Source organism: Lissotriton helveticus, chromosome 11, assembly GCF_964261635.1.
Source record: "Lissotriton helveticus chromosome 11, aLisHel1.1, whole genome shotgun sequence".
NCBI lineage: Eukaryota > Metazoa > Chordata > Amphibia > Caudata > Salamandridae > Lissotriton > Lissotriton helveticus.
The window spans coordinates 379,770,733-379,795,324 of record NC_136072.1 but is presented as its reverse complement, the minus strand read 5'-3'; the positions used below and the strand labels follow the sequence as shown (position 1 = coordinate 379,795,324).

General features: G+C 44.3%; 1 pseudogene; it reads right to left on the bottom strand.

The window, feature by feature from the left end:
- Positions 1-11,298: 11,298 nt before the first annotated feature.
- LOC144790800 (betaine--homocysteine S-methyltransferase 1 pseudogene) lies at positions 11,299-22,951 on the bottom strand (annotated as a pseudogene).
- Positions 22,952-24,592: the final 1,641 nt, after the last annotated feature.

The window sequence follows — 24,592 nt, the reverse complement described above, 5'->3', positions numbered from 1 at the left end:
TTCATTGGTCAGTTAAATGGCCATTCTCATTTTGTTTGCTTTCACAACAGCAAGTAGAAAGGGGCACGGTCCCACCCACTTTATGCAATAGCTACCTTCACTTTGACTGACCGCACAAAACCTGTGCATACTTTCTTATTAAATACTTGGGGGCAGATTTATGAAGGCCTTGCGCCGCCGGTGCGTCACTTTTTCCCAAGTTAAAAGTGACGCACCGGCGGCGCAAGGCCTTCATAAATCTGCCCCTTGGGATTTATTGTGTCTGGACATCAGCTGCCCAGATAGATGGGATTTAATTTTTCTCCTACTTTTTTGCTGGTATGCATTGCTTAAGTGACATTGTAACATTGTATATGCCTGTGATTTTAGCGCCTTGTTAGGTTGTGATTTATTCTTGACTCAATCACATACTAAAAAACAAATCTACATTTAAATCTATTTTTTATTGTAAACCTGTGACAGCCATGTTTAGAAGGTGGCATATTTTTTCCATATTTCCTTTTTTTGGCATATGCTTTTAATAAGAAAATGAAAAGAAATTAGAGAGTGTACAAGCCTGCCAAAGCCAGATTTGTTGGCTTTGTCAATGTTAGTAGTGTGCAATGAAACATTTCATGTATGCAAAACACTTTAAAATACATTTGAAACTCTGTTATGCTATTGGTTTATATCAGCTCCCAGTTAAAGACACGAGTCAAGCAAATCCCGATCAGCGAACCATGGATTAAAGCACTCAAGCTGGAATGGTGGTCAAGAGACGACCACATCCTCTACTTTTGGTGAATATTTAAGTCAACCCCAGCCCATAGCGCAAAAAAAATTAGTGGACACACTGATTGATACCTTATTGAACCTAACAGTAGCGCACCAGGCTGCAAGTATCATTTTAATGGGATACTTTCATACAAATCTTATTCATGGCTTAACCAAAGATGACCAGGCGCTACAGTACAATCGTAATCTTGACCTTCCATACCAAATAGTGCCTACTGATCTGTGGTGAGACAAGCTAGACAAAAGTCTAGTAAAGCAATGTAATAAGATCAGTTTACTTGTGCTAAATGGAAGATTTCCAGACAATAACCCTCCCGCATGGACACAAATCTCATATATATCCACTTCCTACCAAGACTGCTCCCTAGTTAGCACGACATTGCTGAAACTTATATCGCTTTATAAAATAGAATGCGATCGGAGAGCGGCTATTGACCCCAGGCGATCAAATTGCGGACACATGTGTACTCCATGAATCAGCCTACATATCCTACAGGTGGGCCCTTTCATGGAAAATATGAAAAAACTTAAACGGAGGGATTTGTCCATAACAGCAATATCTAATTTTGACATCTCTCTTTTGAATTCAAACATGGGCAGAGAAAGTTGTAACATCGAGATGTGGAAAAACGTTGTGGATCTCACAGCAATATCCAAGTACATCAGCCTATAAGGCTTACCCTTTTGAAGATCAGAACCCCAGACTGGCCACTAAAGAAATCAAGATGCTAATGAAGCTTCTAAAGAAGGAGATTAGGGCTTTGCGAAAACACGCGAAAGATAAAGATACCAAAAGTTGGGTTAAGCAGACTCGGAAGAAACGTAGAAAGGAAATTTGGGAAGTTAGACGAGAAAAAATACTAAATCCTGGCCTTTCCTTATACATGAGAGCAAAAGCAAGTCCTCAAGAGGAATATATACCTTTTTTCGCATGCGTTTACAACCCTCCTCCTATAGCTGTTTTTCGTCAGTACTAGGTCAAATTAATCCTAGACAAGTTCAAATTACTTTCCCAATAATTGGCAATTCTTTAAGGGATATAAATGTGACAGGTTTTTTTCTATCGAACATCTATTTGCGTAAAATATTTAGTATTTGAAGGAAATTGAAAAAATATGATTAATACTGAAGAGTTGTGATCAAAAATTACCTGAGGGTACATCCAAATAGAGGCCTGTGAACATATATGAATTAAAATTAAAAAGCATTGATTCAAGAGTGCGCATTATTTGTAAAAGAATAAAAGGTAAAGCCTAGTCTATTCGGATTATGGCCACATCAAACATGTATAAATCCATAGGAATGTATGATAAGTTGCAGTGCTGCATGATGAAAACACATACAAGAAACAATATCTGGATTTGGAAAATCTTTTTTTGGTTGAAATGATAGATCAATATTGATGCAAAGAATGAAAGTACCCTTAAAAGAGAAAGTTCAAGCAAAAGCCACTGGAAAATTGAGGGATCATCATTATTTGGGGCTGAAGGTTTGCAAACCGTAAGGGTACATGTTTGGTTCTTAAATTTAGCTATAGCGTATCTATCTTGATCATGGAAATGGAAATGGAAATGGATGTGGATTTATAAAGCGCGAATTGCTGCCCGGAGGCGTCCAAGCGCTAAGAATAACCAGGAACCTACGAGGGGGGGCTAGCTGAGATTAGTGGTGCAGGTTAAAGAGGAACGTTTTTAACTGTTTACGAAAGGTGGGGAGGTTGGAGTTGGCTCTAAGATGCAGGGGAAGGTTTTTCCAGGCCCTGGATGCGTTGTAGGCGAACGTCCTGCCGCCAGATCTGGACCTTTTTATTCTTGGTGCCACAGCCAAAAAAGTCTGGAGATTTCTGCTGGGAAGGTAGTGGGTGACTAAGTCGCGGGTAATCCTGGGGCCCGTGTCCCAGAAGGCCTGATGTGCAATGTACATGGCTTTGAACAGAATTCTCTGGCGCACTGGCAGTCAGTGGAGGCTGACCAACCCGGCCCTCACTGATTGTCTGCGAGGGAGCTCGAGCAGTAAGCGTGCTGCGCAGTTCTGCACTATCTGGAGTCTGCGAAGGGTGTACTCTGGGGCGCCGAAGTAAAGCACGTTGTTAAAGTCTAGGCGTGACTGTATTAGACCCTGTACAGCCACCTGTTTGGCCTCCATGGGAAGGAGAGGGAAGATTTTATTTAGCATCCTTATGAGGCCGAAACAGGTGGCTGAGAGTTTTGTGGCCTGGGCACTAAAAGATAGGGATCTGTCCAACCAGACCCCAAGGCTCTTGATGTTATTTTTAGGGGTTGGAGGAAGGCCTAGACAAGTGGGCCACAGAGAGTTGGGGAGGCAGAGATCAGGGGAGCCTAGGAGCATCAGCTCCGTTTTGTCCCCATTCAGTTTGAGGGATGATGAGGACATCCAGCCCTTGACCTTTTCTAGGCATTCTTTAAGACCGCCTGACGCAGGCATGTTAGCCTCCTGCGCCAGTGAGACCACCAGCTGCGTGTCGTCCGCATAAGAGATGATCTTAATCCCAAAAGGGCGGACGACCTCAGCCAGTGGCCTCATGTATATGTTAAAAAGTGCGGGGCTTAAAGAGGAGCCCTGGGGGACTCCGCACTTTAAAGGTCTCCTGGTGGACACAGATTCACCCTCGAAGACTCGAAAGGATCTGTCCTCTAGAAAGGATTTGAACCACAGCCAGGCTTTGTCCCTGATCCCGGCATTGGACATTCGGTACAGCAAGGTGTCGTGGCTGGCCGTGTCAAATACCGCGCTGAGGTCAAGGACGATCACTGCCACTGATCCTCCTTGATCCAGGATTTTTCTGGATTCCTCCGTGACCATAAGAAGGGCGATCTCGGTCCCATGTTTAGGTCTGAAGCCCGTCTGGGTGGGGTCTAGTAATTGGTGCTCTTCTAGAAAGTTTACCAGTTAGAGATTTATATATTTTTCCAGAAGCTTGCTCACCCATGGGAGCAGGGAGATGGGCCGGTAGTTACCAAGGTCAGTCGGATCTAAGTTAGGTTTCTTCAATAATGATCTGACCATGACCCGCTTCCAGATGGGCGGGACAGTGCCGGATGTGATGGATGCGTTTAAAACATCCCTAATGGTAGGCAGAATGAACTGTGAGGCTGCCATTATGATGTCTGGAGGGGCTGGATCATCAGGGGATCCGGACCTTACTTTCCGAGCTATGGATTCGAGGGTTGCAAGGTCTAGGGGGGGGAAGTGAGTCAGAGTGGTTAGAGGATGAGGGGGGAGGGAAAGTGAGACTTCATTGGATTGGGCTGAGGAAGTGACGTCCCTAGGGGGGAAAGCTGAGTAGATCATGTTCACTTTTTGGTGGAAGAACTCAGCAACGTTATTACAGTGGGTGGTGGATTTAGTAATCTGTAGGGCGGGGAAAGGTTTTGTTAATTTTTTCACGATTTGAAAAATTTCTTTAGGTTTTGACTTAGCAAGCAGAATTCTGTTCGAGAAGTATGCAGCCTGAGCAGCTTTAACTTCTGCTTTATATTTACTAATTGATTCTCGGTAAAAGGTTTTGTTATCCAGCGAATAATCTAGACGCCATCGTCTTCCGTTTTCCTGCACTGGCGCTTCTTGACCCTAAGAGCTTCCGTATACCAGGGGGCAGTTTTGTGGGGGCGTTTCAGCGTGACTTTCTTTTTTGGGAGTGTGGCATCCAGGGTTTGAGTAATCCAGCCAGCGTAAGCCTGGTTGGCTAAGCAAGGATCTTCATTATAAGGGGGTTGATTGCTGGCAAGTTTGAAAGACCAGTCGTCAATTGAGAGGCGAGACCAAGCTCGCATGACCCTTGTGGTGGGTCCAGTCGGTGGGGGCTTAAGTGAGGTTCAGCTAAAGGGGACCAGTGAGTGGTCTGTCCAAGGCAGTGGGATTGGCGGCCTGGCTACAAGGTCAGCACAGTTGCTAAAAACAGGGTCCAACAAGTGGCCCTTGATGTGTGTAGAAGTCTTCACGTGTTGGGTGAGTTGCAGGGTTGCCAAGTCGTCTGCCAGGGTAGTGGCTGTGTGATATGAAGAGGAATCAAAGTAAAGATTAAAATCACCTAGCAGAGTGAAATTGGACGAGGTGCTAGCCCGTTCCGCCAAACTCGAAGGTAGGCACTCGTGGAACTGCTTTGAGGGGCCAGGGGGGCGGTAAATAAGAGTGCCTGAGAAGCAGCTATTAGGTGAGAGATCGATGTCAAAAGTAAGGCTCTCACATTCGGGAATGGTTTCAGAGGTGACTCGACATTGAAACCGTTCCTTATAAATAATTGCTAGGCCTCCTCCTCTCCCTTTAAGTCTGTCTTGCCGCGTGATTTGGAAGCCTGGAGGGAGGGCGTCGACCTAGGCGGAGTCGGACTCAGAGGTGAGCCAGGTTTCCGTCAGAAACAATATGTCTGGCGTATGCTCCTCTATTAAAAGTGCAATTTCAGCCTTATGTTTCAGCAGGGAACGGCAGTTCAATAGGAACATATGAAAGTCATCGGTTAGTTCGACGGGGGTTTGGGTTTAAGAAGGACTTACATTTAGGGCAGGTTTGTGGCATAAGATCAGCGTGGTAGAGATGCCGAGTGCAGAAGATAGCAGGGGGCCTAAGGCTATACAGGGTTTCCGCACTGTAATACCTGGGCTCTGGAAACTGCGATGCAGGGGGTATGGCCCTGGGCTCGGACTCGGCGCGGACGAGCGCAGACGAGCTTGCCTTATGCGCGCCTTCGGCGAGCAATCGTCGCGCCCGCTGCGCTCGTCCGCTGCGCTTCCGGGAGATGCACATTCTTGTGGGTCAGGGAGAGGGGAAGGGGCGTGGCCTCAAGGTGGGCGTGTCCCTAGTCACAGCGTGGGGAATGGCGGCTGGAATTTGCCCAGGAAATCTCCCTCTGAGCGCTAATATCCGCTGCCTTAGGAGTGTTTGCAGACAGTAATCGTGTGCAAGGAGAGCTAGGTGAGTGGAATTGTTAAAACAAACAACAAGTTAAAAAAACAGAGAGCGTTCGTATCTACTCCCGGCTGAGCCTCAGGAGGGTCCAAGAGTTATCTAACGCGCTAGCGATTCAGCGCGCTTTTGTGCTATTTGCGGGGGGCATGGCCTCAAGGTGGGCGTGTCCCTAGTCACAGCGTGGGGAATGGCGGCTGGAATTTGCCCAGGAAATCTCCCTCTGAGCGCTAATATCCGCTGCCTTAGGAGTGCTTGCAGACAGTAATCGTGTGCAAGGAGAGCTAGGTGAGTGGAATTGTTAAAACAAACAACAAGTTAAAAAAACAGAGAGCGTTCGTATCTACTCCCGTCTGAGCCTCAGGAGGGTCCAAGAGTTATCTAACGCGCTAGCGATTCAGCGCGCTTTTGTGCTTGTTGCGGGGGGCGTGGCCTCAAGGTGGGCGTGTCCCTAGTCACAGCGTGGGGAATGGCGGCTGGAATTTGCCCAGGAATCTCCCTCTGAGCGCTAATATCCGCTGCCTTAGGAGTGCTTGCAGACAGTAATCGTGTGCAAGGAGAGCTAGGTGAGTGGAATTGTTAAAACAAACAACAAGTTAAAAAAACAGAGAGCGTTCGTATCTACTCCCAGCTGAGCCTCAGGAGGGTCCAAGAGTTATCATCATTTTTCAATTTTGAACACAGCCAAGTATTACAGTTCAGCAACAGAGCAACTCCCCTTCTTGGAACTTTCTTAATGGATACAACAATAATTGCAAAGCTGAGTTGTGATCATTTTTTTAAATCGATCTTAGTGAGGCGTGTTCCCAAGGCATATAATTTTGGAGGCAATGGGCTATAACTCTGCTTTCATGTTATAACTTTTGTTAGCAGATCCTAAACCATTTACAGTCTAAGTAAGAATGTTTTTTTTTTAAAAAGTAAAAGGGGCAGGGTAGGGGTATACTCTGCCCCCCTACCCCTTGTGTTAAGGTCTCAGAAAGACGTCTTTTGGAGGTTACACATTTTAAAATGGCAACCACCATTCATTTTTGTATAAAAATGACACAGAACATGGGGCAGACCTGGGAGTTAAACAAAATAAAAATTTAGGAGAGGGGCATATTTGGGCCTCTCCCCTCTTGGCTGAGTCGAATAAGGCCCTGGGGGCCCCATCTCGTGAGGGCGGCATCATTTTTAAAGAGTCTGGGGCATCAGCCTCCCTCCCTGAATCTAGAAGGCCCCAGGGATCCCATTCCCCAGTGTCGTATTTTAAAAGTAAATGGGGACATGCAGCCCACCTCCTTGAGCCACCAAAGGCCCCTGGGGCATGCACACCTGTGCCACGTGGAGGCTACCCCTGTGACATTGTTTCCTGGCTACAAGACCACCAACATGGAAGACTTTTATGCTCCCACTTGGCAAGAACTTAAAAAATTGGCCACTGCTAGGTGAGAGTATACATTTTTTCCAAGCCACATTTCAGGCAGTTACAGAAACTGAGATTGCTCCACCCTGACAAGAGCAGAGAAAAGAGCCAGCTCCCACCAGACTGGAGCATTTCTGACACCAACTGCACTCAGGTTGGGTGTGTGTAGGGGAGCAGTCGGGCTACGTGGGCACTGAATTTCCCCCCACAGCCCACCAACGTTGTGTACTTTGGGTGCCCCGGCTGGGCAACAGGGCACTCTCCTCAAGCCCCAGGAGATGAGATCCCCGTACCAGCAGTGGCTCGGTCAGGGGACAGCGCACCCCATACCCTTCAAAAGTAAAACAGCCAAAAGGTATGGGATCTCTGGGGCCAGTATTGACTTGGGGAAGCCGGCTGTGTGCCCATTCCACTTAAACGAGAATGTGGCCCTGGGTAAAGGGTGCCCAGGGTCTGTAGCGAATCTGGAAGGGGGCCATAAGATCCACTCTCCTTTAAAATAAGGTGATGTGGTCATGAGTCCAGTATGTATTCAGAGAGCAGGACCAAATTCCCTCCTCTCTAATAAGTAAACAAATAAGAAAAAAGAAAATATGAATAATAAATGAGCAGCAGGAGTCACTCTTTTATTATTCACTGTTCATTGGAGGAGTGCCCCATTATGCCCTGCGAGGGTTCTCTAAACTTTTTTCTTTGCCACTTAGTGATGCCCCTAGAAGGGGCAGGGGCATCCCAAACATTTTTGGTACAGGTGCATCGACTGCAGCAGCTCCCAAGCAACATTTAAAAAAAGCAGTAAATCTCTGCGACCTTGCATCCATGACCCTAGGAGAACTTACTATACACTGGAGCTCTATGCTTTTTAGCTGGCGTGCAAGGCTCTTCTGTGTTTTTTTTGGATGATTGCGTTTTGTGGGCTGAAAAATGCTTGAAGAACGACTCAGCGACATGTTGGTTTTATTTTGTTTATTAAAACTTTCTTAAACATTTTCATACTAATCACTATTATTAAACATTGCATTGTGTGAATTACTAAAAAATACAATTTATTGATAATATTGGTGAGTTTTGAAAAAACATGATAGCTCTGCTTTATAAATATTATTTGCTCACCCATTAATGAATCTAATAGGCCCACTTTTTATATTTTGGTGTTGTGACTCTTTCACAAAGTCAGTAAGTCGGCTTGAGTTTGGCCAGGACATGAAGGCCAACCACACACTGCACATGCCAGAAGGCTGCGCAACAGCATGAATTTGTTTGCCTGTGGGGTTTTGGACATAGGGCATAGTCGCCGGCAGTCTGACGTGTATTGCAGGGGGTTAGCTGCTCATGAGGGGTTGGAAGCAGGATCTGGTTTCAGGCTAGGCCCTACAGCCAACCCCACGCCACACAAAGTCTTTGGGGTTGCTTTTCAGTGAGTCATTGGGAGCCGGGCCTGGCTGCAAGTCTTAAACAGCGTGGTGTTGGCTGGTTGCGCTGGGATGGCCATACACAGCCGAAGGCCTGCGCAGCATGGGATTGGCGTTACTTATGGTAATAAAATATTATGCTAAAATGTGTAAAACTTTACTGTAAAAATCAAAGGTGAAAGTGACGTTATAGTTAGGTATGGCAATGATAGCTTACTATGCATTAAAAAAACCTTAGAAATTCACTGAAAAAACCTACGGTTTCATATCATATATATATACACACACATATACACAAAAATATGTACACACACTTGCATATATTTTTGCGTGTCAAAATGTTGCTATTTTAAAATTAGGGAGCTGTCAATCAAATATGAAGATGAGAAGGCTCATGTTGAGTGCTCAGATGTATAAAGGGGATGCATGCTTATGCAGACATCACGCTAACTATTCTTAGCCCTTTAAAATACAGTGTGCCTCAAAATTAAAAAAACACATCTCCACAAACTTCTGTAATCCTATTTTTTCATGGCTGCATAAACATCTCAATGCCCATTTACTTGAGTCTGCACTGTAGGAAATGCTTTACATTCAACAGCTCCTATTCCAGCAAAATGGCAATCAGGAGTGCCTCACTTTTACTTTTAATATATAATGTTAGTGTTCTAGTTGTTAATTAGAACTCTGTGGTCAGTCTGCATGTCAGAGTGATTTACTGACATGGATGAGAAAGATAGTTGAGAACTCATAGAAAATATCTTCTCATTTTAGCTTTCAAGAGCATTAACCATCATTTCTAAGGCAAAACCAATACCCCCACTTTATGGATTTGTCAAAAACTTTCTATGAAGGAGATGAGTCGAATTAACTTTTTTGGGGGAAAGTCTTGTGAAGATTCCTAAAACGACACCAAGTTTATTAACGAAACAAACAAAAAAGCTTCCTAAGGAAACTCTGACTTAGCTATACAGTGTCATTTTTATCCTGCTCAGGCTTCCAAACCTGAATCATATTGCTTTCTGTGACTTGTAAGCCCAAACTTATAATGAGAAAAGCAAGCTAAAAGGTCGAACATAAAATGTTGAAATGTTAGGTAGACTTTTAAAACAAGTAGAGAAATGCTGCTGGTCCCTGAAAGCCAAATATCTTAAAGTTTAATACATACTTGTTAAACAAAAATGTATATTTTTGTGTACAGTAATCTATTCCTAACTCAGGCAGAGTAGGATGATAAAGAGATTCCTCACCTTGACCTTGCGCGTACCTCTACAGATTCTAAAGTGCCTGGCACCAAGCTACTACTCTCCTAGTTCTCTGAACCAGGCAAAATAGGTCACCCAGGATGTAGGGGTTACAAGACCAGGCTGCAACAGCACTAAGAAGAGATCCATATATATGGACCATTGCGGGAAAGAACGTCCTCAGGCAAATCCAACTGGAGGGTACAAACAATTAAAACAATTACCCCCAAACTTCTAAATGATACACATTTAATTTTGGAAAATTTCCACCATCATAAGGACCATAAAATGTAAGAGAACTGCTCAAATTAAATGATAAATATTAAGTGTGGTTAAAAATGCAGTATTTTAATAAATCAAAACCTATTTTGTTACCCAGGCAACTTTTAAAGGACCTTGAGAAATCTTGCCTAGCTACTTTTTTTCAGTCTGAACACAGGTGTTGTTAAACCATCCAGTCTAGATACAAAAGTGCTGTAACCAATGATTAGTTTCTCAACTCAAAAGACAGTCTTGTAAGAGTGTCCTCTCTGCTACAGGTAAGACAATTTTAGCTGCCATCTCTTTGTTCTGAACGCCCATCAGATCCCATGTTCTTCTGAGTAACTTCTCAAAAGAAGGCTAAAGACAGCCAATGAACAACCTCGGGTTAAATAGCGGCTAAACATCTATATAAGGCTGCAAAGACAAATTCATAAAGATACTAATAATCAGTGTTGATATGCCGTTTTTGGGGGGATCCAGACCTAACCTCTCTTTGTCATTTTTCAAGAAATAATTACACATGGGAGCCTTTCTAGTTCAGAGATTCACTATTTCAAAGGGAGCAGTGTATGTTTTGAAGGTAAGTACAAACTGTAAAGATGAGGTGACCCTGTGGCCATGGTTGGAAAATTAGTTTAAATATCGAACTCATGTTTACAGTGCGGGTGGCACCAAATCTTGGGGTGCGGTATACCGCTCCACCTGTTCATAAATGGCCCAGTGTGCCAGACCTAGATTTCAAGGGTGCAGTAACATCGGCCCCGATTTCACCAGCTGGAAATACTGGTCTGTAAAATTCCATGATGCTTTGGATGCGACATCAGTCAACCCATGTCTCCCCGTCCCGAGAAGCTTTTTCTTTAGCAAGTGTAAAAAAGTATTGAACCCTAAGTGTGGAAGAGTACCTTGTCCACCTAATTCCAAGTTTGTCCACTCTATTTGCAGTTGTTCCACCTGTGGACCCCGTGTTGGCTTTGGGGTTTAAAGCCTTGAACCGCCAGCCAACTCACTTCAAATTATCCACCCTATTTAGTGCAGACATTCTGGTATATTTATTTCCTGTTTGAGACCGTCAGGATTTGGTCCTAAACTGGAAGCACATAAGTGACTAGCAGAAGCTTGAAGAAAACTCCCAGCAGGTCAGGGGCATTTTTTATTGATTTTCAAAAATAAACTCCCACTTTGGAAGTTTGATTTTTTTTTGTGTTGATATTTCAGGGCTTTTATTTTTTCATTTACTAACAAACAGGAAAGTCAGGATAAGTGAGACACTTCACAGTTTTTGTTTTGCGAACAGCTCCTTGAGTTGGTCCTCTGTGGTGGGCTCCTTCTGCTGCATCAGCTTAGTTGCTCCTTTGGTCACTCCCGAGCATCAGGCATGGACATTGAAGGACAATATGGTCTGCCAGAAGCAGGGGCTGTTCTCTCCCAGTAATCTCTTCGTGGTCTAACCCAGGGTTTAGTGTGCTGTCCAAACCACTGCCCCAGCTGCCATGTTTTTCAGATCCTATTGGCAAAAATCCTCTTTCTGGTGCAAGCTCCTCCGCTATTGCTCGGATGTGGTAAGGTTCAAATCCGTAGCAACCGCCAATATACCGGATGCCCAGATTGTAGGCATCCCTCGCATATTTCTGAATATCCCACCTGTTGACTATCCTTGGCTCCAAAGCAAAAGGAAACTGTGGAAGATCAATGAATCCCTGTTTGCCACAGTCGGGGGTGTGGTAAGCGAGTAGTTGGACCATCAGATGTGCTTTGATGTTTGCTGCTTCCAGGCCCTCTTTCATGAGTTTCATGGTTTTGAGAGAAAACGTTGGGTCAAAATGGCAGTTCACGACAACAATTGCTGCACCAGCCTTGACCAGCCTTACTGCACATTCGCAAGGCGACACCCCATTCATGTCCCCCTCCGGACCGATGCACATGGTAGCAGCTACTGGCAGCCCCGACTCCTTCAGGACGTCGACAACCCAGGCGGCTTCTTCCATGTGTTCAAAGTACTCTGCAATTAAGAAATCCAGGGGCAGATTTACAATAACTGGCGCATCCCTGCATATCAGCAGGGATGCACCAGTTATTGTGCGCCATGCCTCCACCACAGCCACGGCCCGTGGAGGGAGTTTCGGTGGGGCGGAGAGGTGGGGCGGGGGAGGGGCAGGGTGGGGGGTGCTAAAAACCAGAGTATGGATAATTGAAGGTAAGTAAACAATGTAATTAATAAAACAAATTTTGTAGCGTGCCCTGCATCGCAAAATGTGATGCAGAGTGTGCTACGAAATTTGTTTTATTAATTAAATTGTTTACTTACCTTCAATTATCCATACTCCGGTTTTTAGCACCCCCCACCCTGCCCCTCCCCCGCCCCGCCTCTCCGCCCCACCGAAACTCCCTCCACGGGCCGTGGCTGCTCCACCACCATGGATGCGCAGCATTTACAATGTGGCGCACCATGGGGCACAAACGGCACAGATGCGTCACGCATCTGTGCCATAAAGGCGGCGCATTGCTGGAGTTCCATCGCAAGCGCGACACAGCTCCATCAATGCTCTGGGGGCCCTATTCTTACAATGCTGCGTCAATCCTTACGCCTGCTTCAAGCAGGCGCAGGGTTATGACGCATCATTGGCCCAAAAGTGACTGAGTGAAATCTTGTATATTTCACTCAGCCACTTTTAGGAGGTATTCCTGCGCTGGAACGACCCCGGCCCTGCACAGGAATGCCTCCATCTGGCGCAGGGCTTAACAACGTAACACATCTCCCAGATGCGTCACGTTGTAAATACCCTGCAGCATGACACATCTTTTGCGTCACCGCTGTGTCACAAAAGTGATGCAACGGCAGCGTAAAACGGGCGCAAAGGACTTGTAAATCTGCCCCCCACTTTTTTACATGTGAAGACTCCCAGCTGCTGTCGGAAGATGCCCCTCACCTCTGTCTCGCTCCTGTTGCTGAGGTAAGAGGGGGTCTGGCTGACACCGCCGGCCACTAGAGCATCGCCCTACGTGGCCACCTCTCTCGCAATATCACAGGCCGCTTCGTTCACCTTCCGCCCAGAAATTTTAGACGCTACATAGTTGCCTCTGTATTCCAGCTTGTCCTCCCTTGCATAGAAAGTGAATGTCTGCATGACATTTGATCCAGCACGAAGAAACTCTCACTGAAGCTGTTGGACTGCTTCTAGGTGCTCCACTGCAGCTTCTGGGGTCCATGGTCCAGCTTTCACGTAACCCCTCTTCTCCAATGCAAACATAAAACCACCATCTCCAATTACTATTTTGCCAGCATCCAATGGTGATTGCTTCTGTCCCAGGCAGAAAAAGATCTCTATATATATGGTGGGTTGTGGTCTGGCTGGGCAAAAGTGGAAGCCCTTCAATTGGCCTGGCAGAAAGGAGTACTGCCTTTCAAGGGCTTACTTACACACCCCATATTTACCAGCTGGATCACAGTAAATGGCTCCATACAATTACCATAGGATTTCTTTCTCACACTGAAAAACCGGTGAGCAAACTTTGCCTACTTTCCTTAGTGGAAATGATTAGAAATGGGCAAACAAAATTACACATTATTATGCGTAATGCTAGTTCAGCCTTTTGCACTATTATTTAACATTAAATACACCTTTGTATCCACTTTTGTTGCATTTTGCGCTAAAACAACACAAACTTGATGTAAACAGCCACTCCCTTTTGGTTTGTTCACATTTTTTCTGTGCTCCTACAATAGGATGTTTACCCTTACGAAATATTAACTATGCGGCCTAGCTTTATGGTGTACTCTGGGTTATTTTATGTAACACAAAATACTGGAAATTAATCAAGATTACGTCAGCAATAAACACAATTTCACCTAGGCCTAATTAAAAAATCCCTAGTGAAGTTGATCTGGGCTGTTAGGGAAGGGCGTTGGTAGACCAACACTTCCCTAGGAACTGGAAAGAATATACATTGTCAGACTGCACTGGCCTAGCATTCAGGAATCTGATTCGCCTTTGGGCTCATAGAGACTTCTGAATGCAGATTCCCCACCTCTTGAATGTCCCCAGGAGTCAGACTGGATTCGGAAACGTTCGCATATCAATTCCCCTTTGCCTCAACAAGTCGAGGCTATTCAGGCTATGATCCAGATATTTCAAACTGCAACCTTAGTTATAGTGAGGGCAGCTCTGAGGTTTCTTGACCTTTTCCCTACAGACCTCCTTCATCTCCCTTGTGAACCACACCAGGTGGCTTCTGCAGTGGGAGCTGAAATTCTAGTGGGCGTAGCAGAAAGGAAATTCATTAATTTCAACCAGGTCCTCCCTATGCAAGAAAGTTGGGATGGATGCATTGTTGCTGGGCTGGGTAAGTTGTCCAGGTGAGGTGGCGATCAGAGGACTCTGGACTCTACCAGAGGCTCATCTCCACATCAATGTGTTGGAGTTAAGAGTGATTCACTTGTCATTGAAAGCGTTCCTTTCAATGATTAAGGGGGAACATGTACAGGTTTTCACAGACAACCCAACTGCTATGTGGTACTGCAGCAAACAGGGAGTAGTAAGGTTGTGAGTCTTCTGCCTGGACGTTGCACACCTTTGGAAGAGGCTGAATGCTCAGGACACTTCACTGATTGCCCAGACCAGGCAAGATCTTTTAACACCAGGGCAGATTCAAATGGTGGTGTTAGGATCAGTAATGGAAGTTTAACTCAGAGGTGACACAGGATGTATTCTAGCAATGGGGAGAACCCTGCCTCAATTTATTTGCCACCACAGAGAAGGTGTCACACATTTTGTTTATTGGAATTCCCAAGGCAGTCTTATTTAGGAGACGTCTTTCACCTACATCGGATCTCAGGATTCCTATATGCATTTCTGCCCCTAACTTTCCTGGCCAGAGTGCTCAGGAAAATGAAGAAGGGACCAGGCCTAAGTAATATTAGTGGCTCTGTAGTGAGTGATGAGAGTGTGGTACCCGGAATTTCTAGCAATGAGCCAATGCCCTCTGATCTACTTGCCCTATAGGGAAGATGTCTAGTCACAGCAGCCGGGCCAGGTCTTGCAACTGAGCCTGCATGGAGATTGACAGGTGACAGTTGATGACATTCAACTTTCCTCCCAAAGTGCTTAGTATTATTCTGGCAGCCAGGAGTCTTTCAATGAAGTCTGTCTATAAAGGATGCTAGAAGTTTTGTGTGAGGTGTTCTTCTCGTCACTTTCAACCTTAACAAGTATAGTTATCTGATATTTTGTTGATCATCGACCAAGCAACATCTTGTTGAGGCCACAGTTAAAGGTTACTTATTGGCACATTCATCCTTTTTACATTTACCAGATCAGCTATCCCTCATCAGATCACCTGTTGTGATTTGTTTTTCACAAAGGCTGAACAATTGGTCCCACCTACTCCTTTTATAATGCTGCAATGCTATTTAAATCTAGCCTTGACCTACCTAATGTTCTTGACTTTTGAGCCTATGTACAGTTGTCCTTTACACCTACTTACCTAAAACGGTGTTCCTTATCACGGTAACATCTGCCAGGCGAGCGAGTGAACATCAGGCCTTGTCTTCAGTTCCGTCATTTGAGTCCTTTTTTTCCAGACAAATTATTCCTCGAACCAAAGCAGCAGTGCTGCCTAAAGTAATCACACCCTTTTCAGACAAGCGAATCGATCACCCTATCAATATTTCATGTACTGACTCATCCATTGAAGAAGGAAGAACTGCTACATTGCTTCGATCTTTGAAGGGCCCTCAGCTTTTAAATTGAGAGGACCAGGGCCAACTGTTTGTCAGTTTTTCTCTGGCAAAGAAGGACAAAGCAGTATCGATAATAACCATCTCTAGATGGATTCTTATGTACTAAGATTTGCTATAGGCTAACCAAAAAGCACCCCCCTAAATGTTTCCATGCTTACTGATAACACGATGCTAGCATGTGATGCGACAGTCTTGAACATCTGCCAAGCTGCTACATGAGCGTCTCTCCATACGTTCACTAAGCATTACAGACTAGACAGACAGATTTGGGGTTTCAGGCATTTTTCCCAATCGGTACTGCAGGATTTCCTGATCTGAGGCATTCACACACACACCACCTGAGAGGGACTGCTTTGATATCTATTCAAATGGTGAGAAATCTGTGGTTAGAAGTCTCTATCAGAAGAACAAATTATATACCTTTGGTATGGCCTTAGCTGGTAGAGACTGTATCCAAGTGTAGATTCCTTACTAGCCCTCTCTCCTCCCCGTTCTGTGGAATGCTCTCATTCCGTCCAATGATAATAAGATTCCATCTTAAAAAATTCCACACATCCTTTCATATTCGTTTTTATAGGCTCCACATCTGTTGGCAAGGATGTTTAAAAAGAAAATTATGCCAGTTAAAGAAGGTGGCGGGTATATACTGGTTCTAACATCACAGCTGCTTGAGATGACATGGCATGAGGTAAAACAAGGCTGCATGATGTCACCTGTCAGCACACAAGAGAATTGCTATGCAAATGTTTCTGGATCCAGCCTGACACCTGAGGATGTGCAACAAGTGGGGAATCTTTAGTGAGCTAAAGTTTGTACCAAGAAACATCATTTTGGATGGTAATTAACATGTTTGTCAGGCTAGAACATCAAATTAAAACACTGGAATGTTGGGAGCTCCATTGAAGACCATAGGGTCTCTCAGGGTTTATAATGGCAGGTATAAGACTTCTGCTCCATCATGCCAATCCTTGTCTTTCTGTTTCTCAATTTTTAATTTCAAACATTCTACCCTCAGTAATGGAATGTTCTAATGGCCATATGCACCCACTCCCTCAGGCTGTAGCTATTATTATACGCTCTCTCACTCATTAAATACCATGGTCTTCGGCTCAGGTCGATAACTCAAATTGAGCTCCTTTAACTACCATTATAGAGCTCGTCAGCAGGCTAAAAGATTTAGGGCCAGATGTAGGAAGCCAAATAGCGACCACAAACACAGAAATTCGCAGAATTTCAGCCTTTGCAATCGCAATTTGGTTTGTAGCAATGTAGGTAAGATTAAACCTACTCGCAAAATAAGGAACTGCAGAAATTGTGATTCCCTATTTTGCAATTTCATTTAAGGAATCGCAAATGGTGATTCCTTAAATGCAATGTAAGTAGCACAAAAGAAATTGCACTTTAGCCTTAAGAAATCGCTAATTACCACCAACTTCAAGTTGGTGGTAATTAGCAATTTCCTTTAAAAAAGCACTTTTTTCCTTTTTTTCAAGTGCCATGCGGCATTCATTCATGCCTTTAGGGCATGTATGTGTGCCACATGTGCACACATGCAGATTCCAGGGGTGCAACAGGGTGTCCTTTTGGAACTCTTGCACCCTTGAAATTGCGCCTGCAATTTTCGAGTGCCTCTTGGTTACTCGCAAATTGCGGGCGCAAATCCTATTCATTCCTATGGGCCTCTTGGCCCATAAGAATTAATGGGATGGTATTCCTTGATTGCGAATCTCAATTTGCGTTTCTCATTAAGGAATACTCAGGAATTCCAAATATTTTTGCGATTCCTTCCTATATTCAATTTAGCGAGTCCTTAATAGCAATTTGGTAAAAATCGCTATTAAGGACTCGCTAAATTGAATTTACCTACATCTGGCCCCATGTTGCATTCGGCCTCCTCTTAAATGCTGTATTCAAGAGTCATAAATGTTTTCTTTAAATGCATTATTGTCGGGTCATAAATGTGTTTTTACGTGGATCAAAGTGGCCATTGCCTTGATTGGATCCCATTCACATTTATATCACAGGGTCTACATTCTCACTAACGGAGCAGATTGAGTATTCACATTCACCCTCTTGTTAAATAAAAGATCCATGGTGCTATATGATCTTTAGGAAATCCACAACCTTGTGTCCTGTGAAGACATTGTAGCTATCTAATCTGTTAACCTTTTTCTTGGCAATGGAGTTTGGTTAGTAAATTAGAATCTCCTTTGAAAACTCATTTCAGGTTGAGGTCTCAGGATCACCTCTCTGCCCTCTTAACCAAAAAATGTACATCAGGGTCATCTTTCAGCAACTCTTAAGGTTTTTAGAGCCTTTTTAGGTTGAGCCGAAGCAGCGCTTAGGAGCTGTCTGAAAGACCTGCTGTAAGCAGTGTAGCAAGTGTAATCCTGCCTGCTGCTTGTGATTGGTTAATTTATGCATTATATTGATTTCCGGGGTTCTTATTGACGTGTGCTCCCAATAAATTACTTCCGTTTTATCGGAAGGAGCACCCACCAACTACAGTTTTATTAATCTGCAACGGTTCATATGTTATGTTTAGGGACTACTTGTTTTATTTTCTATTGGTTATGTCACCATGGTGCCTGGTTTCATCTTTATTTTTTCATCATGGCGCCTGCTTCACGGGCCACCATTCACATATGTTACATGTAAATTACACACTTTATTTCACCTTGTCTCCCCGCTGAACCTGTTAACCATGTGTAAATGACCTGCTTTTCATTTTTTGATAAAGGATTCTTTCTGCCTAATATTGAATAAATTACAGAATAACACAATTAGTTTGTGCCATTTGAATTGGAGTATGTGTTTAGACAGAGATCTATAGCATTCATTGATATCCCAGACATAGAAGAGGATACAACTTTGAAGTAATTCAGCTTTGGATAAGTGTGCTGTGGGAGAACCACTATTTGTTTCATGTAATTGTCCCCAGGTCCTGCACTTTACTGGGTATCCCCATTGATGAAGACTGATTCACACGGTAAACATCCTTTACAACGCAACTTTTACCACGCAGTGCCTTTACGACGCAACTTTTACAACGCAAACTATTACAACGCATAGCGCTGGGGGGCGCTCTAGGATAGGGAATAGGTTTAATGTACTATCCAACACCTTCCCTACTATCCACGGGGACTGGAGTTGGAATAGTAAATTAAACTATTCACTATCCAGCGCCTAAAAGCACTATGCTTTGTAAAGGTATGCGTTGTAAAACTTGCGATGTAAAGGTAGGCGTTGTAAAAGTATGTGTTGTAACGTCATACATCCATTCACATAAGTTACACATGCACAGGTGCAGCACTTTATATTTTAGTGCGGCACCTGCTTTCATCATTTAAAAAAAATATTAACTATGGCTCCCATTTTATGGGCGGCATTGCACATAAGTTACATATGCACAGGTGCAGCGCTTTACATTTTAGCACGGCACCCGCTTTCATAATTACTTTTTGATCATTGTCCCATCACATCAAAACTCTCGGGGGTCAAGATCATACAAAGCGCTGCTGGAGGCTGCTGCTGATAAATGCGCCTGGTAATATCACAGTTGCGGTCGGGTGTTTTGAGCCGGCTGGTAGGTTATGATGCAGTGGGTTAATCATGGAAGTCTACTGTATCGTGACTTCTCCCATTTCCTGAGCCCCTGGTGCCACCCGGCAGGTATGGCAGCACAGCATGTATCAAGGGCCCAGCACAGCCCATAGCTTCTGCTCCACGTTCATCTGCTCCCCCTGCGCTCGTGCAGTGGCAATGTAAAGCAGCAATAGAGCCAGGAGGCATGGGCGGAGCTGCTCTCTCCGGCCCCTACCCTCGGCAGGGCAGGCAGAGCAGTCACCCGAGGTGCCGCGTCCAAAGCAAGTGAGGGACGGGTGGGTTTGGGGAGGCATCGTGAGTGTTTGTCCCTGGGTCCGCCCCTTGTCTCCTTGTAAAGCCCTAGGCTCAAAACAAAGTGTTCTTACGATATGAAGTTTTGTGGCAGCCAGGCTGGTTATGTGAGTGCTTTGCTGAGAATGGGCCTGAACCCTTCCTGCTACAGAACTTTTAATAAAGAGTTATTGCTATGTCACTCAAAAATAGAGACAGCAGTTATCAACATAAACCCACATCTTCTCTAAGGACATATAGCATAGAATATGTCAACATCAAGTTTAAGAGGGGAGTCTTCTGTAATGCACTTTTTTCATTCCTCTCCAGCACAAAGTGGTGAAAATAATATTTAGCTACACTCTAGCACTGCATGGCTTTAGTTGGCAGGACTCACCAAGGTAGGCACTATTCAGATGGGACCCCTATCACTCTATCACCTTTCCCCTGAGCCAAGCACATGTTGGACAGTTCAGGGGTATTAAGGTAAACAAGCATTTGCAATGCAATAGGTCTCGCATTTGCGAGAGTTTGAGCTATTGGCATTGTCAATGACAATGCCTTTTATTTATGTGCTCCACTTGCAGGTTTTTTATGTGCTCCACTTGCAGGTTTTCAAAACACATAAATAAAAGTCACTGTCATTTACAATGCCATTAGTTCAAACTCTCACAAATGCGAGACCTATTGCATTGCTTGTTTTGCTATGTGTCTGCTTTGTGTGCTGTGATCACTAACAAAAAGAAGCCCAAGTAATACTAGTTATCCAGTGTATCACCTCCCGTTACAGCTATTGCTACCACTCATCGGCAGCTTTCCCATTAGGCTAATAACAAAGTATCTTTCATACGAAAGAGTGGCACATTCTGTTCTGTACTTCTCAAGATATATGCTGTATGATCTTTGTGGATTGATCCCTCCCATCTAACACTGCAGATCCTGTGTTAACATTGAAGATATTATCCAAAATAGGTAAAGAGCACATAAAGAGTGCAGAAAGTGACACCCAGACATATATGGACACAGATCACTTTACAATAACCAGCTCGATCCCATAACCAAAGTGAACCACAAAACATAAATTGAAACTGAATGCACAGTGAAAATCCGTGGTGTGCACACAGACACACACAACACCATCCTATACATGTAACCTATCATATGCATTTAATGCATATGATGTTCAAATCTAGTGAAATTCACAATAAAATTATGGTAAGCACTTGTTTATGTGAATGTGCCGAGACAGCACTCTAGCACATTCCCTCAAACCATCTAACATACCAGTGTGGGGTCATATTATCACACAATGGTAATACTACATCCAATACACCGAAGTATCCAGTGCAATGTCAGTATATAGTTACTGTTCGAGACTCCACTTATACATACCACATGAGGTGATTGTAGGCAGAGTTAAGAATAATACAGTGAATGCCATATGTCTCTGAGTTGAGATTGCTGATCTTAAGAGAGTGGCATCCAAACAATTTAAAGAATATATTGACAGGTAAATTGTGGAGCACAATACAAACTACAAAACCACAATAGTAAGCAATATTTGAAGGCTAGTTATAAAGTGCATAAAGTAAATGGATGGCGACTTAGATATAGCTATGACCATGGCTGATTCTGGACATGTTCCTGCTGGTGTTGGGATCTGCATCGCCCAGGATGCCCTGCTCCTACTTGTCCCCAAGGTGCAGGAGGAGTCGCTGAATGTGCTTATGGCGCCCTTACATTCCCCACAGCGTAGGACGTGCCAGGGCTAAGACCAGGTCAAGAGCAGGGCCTGTGTGCGCCCATCCACAGCCAAACAAGGCTGTGTTGGGCCACACCTCCTGCTCCTATTGTTTACAATTAATTAAAGTGCCAACACTGCCTCAAAGGATACCAATGATCTCTAAAAGAGAATGGGTAGGAGAAAGTCTGCTGTTTTAACTGTGCCTCAGCCCCCACCCCCAAATGATTTCCAATCATCTGCATCAGTACCTTAATACCACAATAGGAGACCCCAACTTCCAACTCACCAACCGCCAGGATGCCAACTCCTCCCCCCTCCTGGACAACCTCCACACAATAGGACTCAAGCAGATCGTACCTGAACCAACGTACTCAGCTGGGCACATCCTCAATCCTGTTTTCACAGCAGGAAACGCCATCACCTTCATGCCTGATCCAGCTCTTTCTGCACTTGCGCCTTTGCTATTTCTCACCTTGTGATCTGTGGCATCCGAGGAAAATAGACGCGGACACGGAAGATGCCTCGCGACAGTTCCCAGCCCCCAGTCCTCACCTCCTACCGGCACCTGCTGGCCCAACCCCTGTGATCTGTGGCAGCTGAGGCAGCTGGCTGGTGGGCGGACAGTGAAGAACGGTGGGAGCTGCAGAAAGCAGTAGGAGTCCAGCGTGAGTTCAGATACTAGTCGTCAGTAAGAACGCCCAGAAGGGGGAAAACCTGCACATGACGCACAAGCTGCGCAAAGCAGAGCAACCAGCCTCCGAACCAAGCCGTGTGGCGGGGGAGTTGCGAGTGTTCTCCCCCTCGGCAGTTGGTTGTGTGTTGGAAGCTGCAGAAGTAATCTCCTCGGACCCCCCCCATATTCCTGCATCCCCCGGAGGAAGGCAGTCGGATAAGATGTGCAGCAGGAGCTGGAGATGCGGTGATTCTTACCGGTGATCTTCAGGTAGGAAGCAGAGGATACGGGTCTGCGGAGGGCCACGGGGGGTCAGAAGCGTGGACAGGACACTATCAACGATTGGGGAGAGGAGTTGGCCTAACGGCTAAGGTGCTCGACCTCGGACCTGGGGATCTGGGTTCGAGCCTCGGTAACGACGCCAAAAACCTCCTGTGATTCTGGGCAAATCATTTAATCTCCCCGTGCCTAAAATGAAAGTGTGTCCTCATGTAACGTAACTGGTGCTATGTAAAGCGCTCTGATACCTGATTCGGTTCGGGTCTAGTTCGCGCTATAAAAAACTCTGCAAAAAAAAAAAGGACAAGGTCCCTGACGGGGAAGCGGATAAGCGCAAAATTGAAATCCAAAGAGGCTATTTGCTTATAGCGCTGCCCTCCATCTCATCTGTTGTGTTCCCTGTTTTTTTTGCTCAGCACTGTCCTCTCCTGAGATAGACACTTAAGGTGGGTCGCTCTTGGAGAATCAGTTGAGCAGAGGTTTGGGTTGGGCTGATGCTGGTACCGTTAAGTGCAGAGTATTTTCAGCCTGGGAACTGGCTGGGAAAGGCCATTACTCTGCTTGTTTGCTTACCTTGCTCACCTGCTCACCTGCACCTGCACCAGCCGGATCATCCCTTTCACCCTCTTCCCTAAGCTAGGGAAAATAAGAAGCTGCTGAGGGAGAAGTCAGTCTCTGTTGTCAAAGGGTACTGCAGGAGAACAGGAAGGACTCCAGGTGGCTAACTATTATCATTAAATAAAGAGAGAACTATGCGCTCAGGCAAAGAGAGGGTGACAGGTCCTTCTACAAAGAAAATACAAATACCAAAAGTGTTAAAAAAGGCAAAAGCTAATTCAATAGGATTGAATTAATCTTTAATCTCGCCAATAGCACGGATGTTTGAGAAATCCACAAAAGTCCCAGCTAAATCTGATTTTATGAAAGATCCGTCTGGAGCTCTAATTACAATGCAAATAGAATCGGAAAAAATTAAATTACAAACTCCAATTAAACCAATTAGTAATGAGATACAAAGTATACAAAGCATACAAATCAGTCAACAATAGGAGGAGCGACATTTACAAGATAAGACATAACACGCTGCTGACAATGATTTTCAAATTACTGAGCTTCTAATGCTAAACATAACATCACCTACCAATATAAGTAAAAAAGATATGTATATGTCAGGAATCCTGCAAGATGAGACATATCAGGGAGAAGCAGATCAAAGAATGCAGACTCCAAGGTCCATATTACCTTTAGAAGTGAACGTAGAAATATGGAAAATAATACAAACAACTGGTTATATTGCAATCTATAGCCAATTAGCCAACCACAACCGTGGCTTGGGGATATCCAGAAATACTCAGGATTATCAAGATGATAATCAGGATAATCACAATTCGGAGGTTACCTTAACATTTAAATTAAATGGAGGAAGCAATCCAAAAATAAAAAATGAGGATATGGAGGATTATCTCAACCCAGTGACCAATAAAGAACAAAGGGTAGGACCTGTGCAAGATAGTCGACTGAGAATAACTGAAAATTTAGGAATTAAGGCAGACATTTTATCTAAAAACACCAGCAATATTAGTAAAATACAATATAATGGACAAGAACAAGATCTCAGCAAACATACGGCATGGATATGAATAATTTAATCAAAACAACTGCAGTACAAGAAAACCTGAGTATTCTACTTAAAGGCACTACCATTAGTGTTCATGATCAACTAAATAAACAAAAGATACAAACTACAGATAACCAGGATATGGGGTCTATTTGGGATATCTTCTATCAAACCTGATCATTAACATTGGAAGCACTAACATATCAATCAAATAAAATGGACATACAAATAGATCTACTAAGAAGGATGGCAAATTCAGTTGCTGGGATTAATCACAAACTTGCCCAGCTGAATGGTTTGATAGTTAGAGCTCAAAGCGAAAGTGCCAAAATAAGCACTGATTGTACTTGTGCACCTATAATAGACAAATTGGCCACAATACCAGAGGTTGTAAATACCATACTAGAAGATGTCAAAATGAACATCTGGAGGGAAAGAAAAGAAGACAGTGGTAGAACAAAAGAAAGTGACAACACCACTATAGTTACCGATATGGAGCAGTTCAGTTCCCAAGAAGATGTGGATGGCCTGGATCTAATAACCCCTAGAAAATTGCGGATCTTGCAGCAAGTCGGGCAAGATAGAACAACACCGGCAAAATTGCAGAAACGGGACGAGGAAAGGGAAGAGATGATAG